A 6,918-nucleotide genomic window follows, 5' to 3' on the forward strand; every position below is an offset into this window, starting at 1 on the left:
TGGAGATTTTTTTTTATGCTCATGGTCACACAGGGCTGGAAGAGCAGATGTGTTATGAATTAGGGAAGTTTATCTGATGGTTGTCTGCAGTGACAGATGATGGAGTTATTGCCTGGAAATGCTTGACTTTTCCACTGAAACATGGTTTGGGAAAGAAACTTTGACATTTTTAGAAAAACGAATGAAGTCAAGATAAAGTTGGAGTGTTACGTGTTAAATTCAAAAACACGAGATGGAGACATTCAGGGAAAACATCCAAGTTTGTTAACCTAGATGCCAGTGAAAACTTTGTATAAACTGAAACTTTACTTTCTCCCAAAGAGAAAAATCATATAGCTGGATTAGTTATAAATAACCTGCCTGGTCCCAGCTCCACAGTTCCTTCTCTCCAAAAATGCGGTCACTCAAACCCCTCTGCAGGTAGGTACATGCCTGGTCAGGGAAGCTAAAGGAGCATTATCTCCTTGCTCAGAAGTTTCATTGTCAATTCACTTGCTACCCTCCTCATCCAAGCCAACATCACCTCTCATCTGGACCACTGCAATAACAGTATATCCAGTGCCTGGAATGAGCACCAGCACAGAGTAGGAGCTTAATAAAATATTGTTGAATGAATGAATGAATAAGATCCTGCTTTCCTGAATCAGTGATCCAGCCCTGGTTCCTTGACCTTTGTTGTGTGCCTGGCACTGAGACCCAGACACGATATTCTACCTCCAGAACCACAGCCCTGCCCTGCTCTCACCAATCCCTTTGACAGCAGTATATTAGTCTTCTAGGGCTGCCACAATGAAGTACCATAGATTGAGTGATTTAAACAACAGAAAATCTTTTTCTCACAATTCTGGAGGCTAGAAGTTTTAGATCAAGGTGCCAGCAGGTTTGGTTTCTTCTGAGGCCTTGTTCTTGACTTGCGAATGGCTGCCTTCTCTTTGTGTCCCCACGTGGTCGTCCCTCAGTCTGTGTCATAATCTCTTCTTACAAGTATACCAGTCATATTGGATTAGGCCCATACACAAGACCTCATTTTCCCTTAATTACCTTTTTAAAGGCCTTATTTCCTAATACAGTCACATTCTGAGGTTCTGAAGGTTAGGAAATCAACATATGAATTTGGGGAGGGGAAACAATTCAGCTCATAGCAAGCTGTCAGGAGCAGAACCCTCTCTCTGTCTCCTACAGCTGGACTTCCCTGGGGCATGCCTACAATTTGCTCCTAGAATGTGCACTGCTGTCCTCTTTGCCACTCTTGATGCCCTGTGGCTTCCTGCTATTCCTCCTTGATGCCAGCTCCCTACAGCACAACCAACTGTTGTCTGTTGCCTCATCCTGAGCTGACATTCTTTCCATCACCTACAGCTGGTCTTCTCTCCAAACACTTGCCCCTGCTAGCTGCACTCAACCCTTCTACATCTGTCTGTGTTACTGGATACAACCCTAAATCTAAAACTAACTACATACACACACACACACACACACACCACACACACACACACACACACACACACACACACACACACACACTGACTAACTCTTGGTTTCGGTCTATTATGATGACTGGGGTACACTTTTTAAATAGCTGAAGAATGATACTCTCTGGGCTGAACAAATTTAAGTGGTCTCACAAAGATGTAATCTACTCTCAATCACTCAGTGACATTCTGACCCACTCACAGACAATCTAGTTCAATTGGTTTGGGATGGGCCTAGTGTCAGTATTTTTTAAAGCTCCCCCAAGTGATTTTTAACAGGCATATAAGGTTAAGAATCACTGCTGTAACTGACAGAACAAACCCATCAAACTGAGACAAAACCAGGCTAGAACATAAGCAAAACTAGGCTGGGATCTAGGCTGTCCCATATGTCTTATGAATGTAATGCAGCAGGTGTCCCCAGTGTCCAGTCCCACCCAATACAGAGGGGGGTGGCTCTGCATTCAGCTCCATCACTCCTTAGGTGTAAAACGCCCCTGCCCTTTGATCTAAGAAATTGCAGGTGGTTTATTAGTGTTTTCTGCCCCACCAAGCAATCTGGATAGGGCTCAACAATGATACTGGGCCCAGGCAAGTGTCACTTCTGCTGGGCCATCTGAACGTGACCTGCAGGCTGTTGATGATGAAAGCCCCCGCAGGGGTACAAAGAACAGCTAATCTAGCTCTTTGAGTGGAATCTCTCAAACGGCAGATGAGCTCTAAGCATTGATCTTCCTCCATGGGCTTCCCGGGGGCGGATCTGCAGTCTCAAGTTGCTGTCCTCCCCTTGGTGTGACTCCTCACCCAGGCCTCCCTCCAACCTCCTACGTCCTCCCTCCCCGCCAACCCACCCCAGGACTCTGGGGTGTAGGGGAGGCTTAGTCAGGCTCTCTTCCCAATGTGTTCTTAGGGCAAAGCCCCATCTCTCATGCTTCCGGGCCTTCCCCTTTGATTCTCAAGGGCCTTTTCTTCTCTCAACAAAACCTGGTTCTCTGCAAATAAAAGGCTTTGGCTTTCAAAACTATTGTTTTTGATGTGGGCTTCAAGAGGCTATTTTAAAAGTCAGAAAACTGAACATTGACTGTTTTATTCTGTTTTTTTCTCTTTGCATTCCGGTTGTACCAATCTTATTCTCCTCAAAGCAATGCCTCTGATTTACTAGGGGAAAGGTCAAGTGGAAAAAGTGTAGCAAAGAAAAGCACAAAAATTAACATTTCAAGATTCTCTCTCTCTCTCTATCTCTCTCTCTCTCTCTCTTCCTCCCTCTCTCTCTCTTTTTCTGTTACAAAAACTGTAGCAGTGAACCACTCCAGTTCCCCCACCCCCTCCCCACCCTAACAAGTGAGCCAGCCAGTGTGTGAGTTTACACAGGCAAGTGAAGTCGAGAATCAAGATTTATCTTGATAATAAAAGTTATAAATGACAATTATTAAAAATTATTTTCTTCAACATGTCAATGGCATAAAAACAAAAAGGGAGGCAGGTGGCTTTAGATTAAAAGAAATGTTAGAGATATAACAATCTTGTCTGTAGTGTGTTTTGAACAAACTGTCAAATGTCATTTTTAAGGCAATAAGGCAAATTTGATTGTGGACTGGGTATGAGATGATACCACAAAATTATTGTTAAATGTGACAATAGCATTTGGTTGTGTAAGGAAACATTTTTTTCTTTTTTAACAGTTGCATACTGAAGTGTGGGTAAAATGATATGATATCTGGGGAAAAGAAAAGAGAATAAGACAGGATAAAAGAAGGAAGCAAGGGAGGAGGGAGGAAAGAGGGAGTGAGAGAGGGAGGGAAGAAAAGAAAAGAGAAAACCAGATATTTTGGCAAGAAACAAAACAAACAGAAAAGAAAAAGGAATAGATGAATTAAGTGTGGCAAAATCTTGACAATCGTTGGATTTTAATGATATGGACATGGAGAAGTTCATTATGTTATTATCTCTATCTTTTGTGTAAGTTTGAAAAGTTTCATAATAATGTTTTAAATTGTTAAACTGGTGCAGGAAAAGACAGACTGAGCAATGGAGAGAATAAAAAGACCAGAAACAGTTTCAAATATTTACTGTTTAAGAATTTATTATATTATTGATTTGCAGGCAGATGAACTCATTCTTCAGATAAAATCTGACATGGAGCCCCAACGTATAAAACAAAAAAAGAGTATAATTGCTCTACTAGAAGCTGGAAAAGAGTCTAGCTCATTTGCTTCCTCCTTGTCTCCCCAGGAAACTGCAGAAGTAACCTGTCGCCCTATAAAACACAACTTGAAAGCCTCTGTAGTGTATGACAAAGGAAGCCTCTCGAATCCTACAGAAAATATGTACTACTTAGTTTATGTGTTAGACAACTGGCTAACAATATGGGAGAAAAAAATAAAAGTAAATTCCTACCTCACATCATATATCAAAATAAAGTCCAGTTGCTTTAAAATGTTTAAAGTACAAAATAGTCATAAAAGTGTTAGGAAAAAATAGGTAAATATTCTAAAATAGTGACACAGAGAAGAGCTTCCTAAGCAAGCCAACAGAAGCAGAAATTAAAAAGGAAAAAATTGACAAATATCAATAAATTTTATATGGCAAAAAATAAACTCCACTAAAAGGAAAAAAGGAATGTGTATATGTGGCAAAACTAATATTCTTAATCATTAAGTAGTATTTCAAATCAACAGGAAAGAACAAACACTCCAACAGAATACAAGGATCAAGAACTAAATATATATGAGGAAATATAAATTATCACAAAGATATGAAAAATGTTTAATCTCACTATTGACCAAAGAAATACTGTAAGTTAAAGTAATAATGAGGATATTTAATACTAACTCCTATTTCTGGTTGTGGGGACAGAGTCCTGGAGAGCAGTTTCCAGACTCTCGGCCTCACATGGAAAGGTGCTGGCTCGGGTAGTAGATGGCCATCAGCTGTGACTAGTTGGCCATCAGCTGTAACGACTTAGCCATTGGCCACGGATATAATTGCCGTGGCTGACTTAGCAAGGGCGTATTGCAGTTAGCAAGGGGTGGGTTTGTTGGCAGAGAAGCCTACGGCAGACTTTGGCTAGTAAGTGGGGTTAGCAAGCCCAGATGGCGGATTGCGGACAGTGTTGATCCTACTTCCTGTGTCTTGGCCGGTGGCCAGCGAAACTGGGGTACAGGAAGACCCCTTGTTGGGGTACTGGCGGATGTTTGCTTTTGTGTCTCGACCAGCCGCCAGTGAGAATATAGTGGTATGACTCCCATACCCATGGCTCCGTTGGTGTTCCTTTTAGGCCTCACCATATCCTGCGTTCAAGTGTGGGGAGCGGGACCAGAAACCCCGCATGGCACCCCGCATGACACTGGTGATATGGCAGACTAGCTAAGCTGAAAATTCTGCTATTAAACATCTAGAAATGCTAAAATATACTTAACATCCTTTTCAATGCTTAACTGAACTCCCATGAAAATACAGGAAATGCACAGGAGACCAAACCAAGATCACTAAAAACCAGAATGGAAAGCTTGAGCTGAAAAGTAGTCACCTGGGCGTTGGGGAGGGGTTTCCTCTCCTTGGTAACTAAGAGACTTGTTTAGGGACAGAAGAAAAGGAACTGAGACATTAAAATAAATCCATTCAAGTAAAACCTCAAAAGGCTACACCCCACATCTCCAACACAGATGAACATGTGCATAGTTTAGGAACACCAAATCACAAAATTCGTATTAAAAATAGTCCCAGGCTCGTAATAACTTTGGGGCAATAAGAAGAGACAGACACAAACCTCTCTGGAGGAATTCACCTCAGCCTAGGCCACACAGAATAACCATAGATTAAGCTTTATTAAGATGAGCTCAGAATCCAAAACAGGAGGAAACAAATCACAATGAACTAGAGTTAGCTGCTAAAGATAATAGAGTTACTAGAATGAAACTATAAGCTAAATAAATTTAGAATTATTAAGATATAAAATGCAGTCTCAAAAACGGGAAAAGAATAAAACTTTCTAAAAAGTAATTAAGAGGGGGTGGCCGGTTAGCTCAATTGGTTAGAGCATGGTGCTCTTAACACCAAGGTTACCGGTTCAATCCCCATGTGGGCCACTGTGACCTGCGTCCTCCACAATTAGACTGAAACAACTATTTAACTTGGAGCTGATGGGTCCTGGAAAACCACACTTAAAATAAACAAAAGTTAATAAAAAAAGGTAGTAAGAAATACCATTTTTATCTGTTGAGTAACACAGTATTAGAAAAGAAGGATAATGGTCAGTTTTGCTAAGAATATAGAAAATTGACATTTATATACTGTTAGTAGTAGTAAAAACTGGTCATTCCAGAGGGCAATTTGGCAGCATGTATCAAATTTAACAACAATAAAACAATACCCATTGACCCAATAATTTTTCTTTCAAGAATTTATGCTTAAAACAGTTCATTAACCTTAAGATGAATGCACAAAGATTTTTATTGGGGCATTTTTCATGGTAAAATGTAGGAGGGAAATCCTTAATGCCCAATAGCAGAGGAGTAGTTAAACAAATTATGACATTTTCATATGATTGAAATACTATGCAGGCAATAAAAATGATGTGGTATAGATATATTTATTGACATGGAAAGATGCCCAAAATATACTGGTGAGTGAGAAAACACAAGTTACATAACAATATGATCACACATTTAAAAAATTGTGTGGCCTGCCTTTTCCGCCATCTTGGCGCCTGTGGAGCTGAGTGGAGTTCTTGCTGCTGTAATTTGGGGGCCTGCTGGGAACAGGACTTCTAAAACGACAAATAAGTCTGGAAGGCTGTAGTCCAAAGCCATTTTTGCTGGCTATAAGTGGGGTCTCCGGAACCAGAGAGAGCACACAGCTCTTCTTAAAATTGAAGGTGTTTATGCTCGAGATTAAACTGATTTCTACCTAGGCAAGAGATATGCATATGTGTACAAGGCAAAGAATAACACAGTGACTCCTGGTGGCAAACTGAACAAAACCAGAGTAATCTGGGTAAAGGTAACTCGTGCTGATGGAAACAGGGGTATGGTTCATGCCAAATCCTGAAGCAACCTTCCTGCTAAAGCCATAGGACACAGAATCTGTATAATCCTGTACCCCTCAAGGATTTCCACTTACTGAAAAGTAAATAAAGTGGATTTGTTCTCTTGTAAAAAAAAAAAAAAATGTATGGCCTATAAGGGAAAATTCAAATGACCAATATGTGAAGATGTGCTGAAATTCACTTACAATCAGTAATGGAAATTAAAATAGTAGTGCCATGTTACTTTATATGATGGCAAACATCAGAAAAGTGGATCCATGTGGAGGTTGGCGAGGACATGGAGAGGTGAGAACTCTCAAGTACTGCTCGTGGGAATGCAAACTGGTACGGGCATTCTGGGAAGCAATCTCACAGAATTTGGCATAATTGGTATGTAAAAGCTTTTTGACCAAAGGACAC

At 40.6% G+C, this 6,918-nt stretch overlaps 1 pseudogene; it reads left to right on the top strand.

Moving 5' to 3' along the window:
• The first annotated feature begins 394 nt into the window (after window positions 1-394).
• On the top strand, window positions 395-6,596 carry LOC117029682 (60S ribosomal protein L35a-like; annotated as a pseudogene).
• The last annotated feature ends 322 nt before the right edge of the window (window positions 6,597-6,918 follow it).

Source organism: Rhinolophus ferrumequinum, chromosome 11, assembly GCF_004115265.2.
Source record: "Rhinolophus ferrumequinum isolate MPI-CBG mRhiFer1 chromosome 11, mRhiFer1_v1.p, whole genome shotgun sequence".
NCBI classification, from domain to species: Eukaryota; Metazoa; Chordata; class Mammalia; order Chiroptera; family Rhinolophidae; genus Rhinolophus; species Rhinolophus ferrumequinum.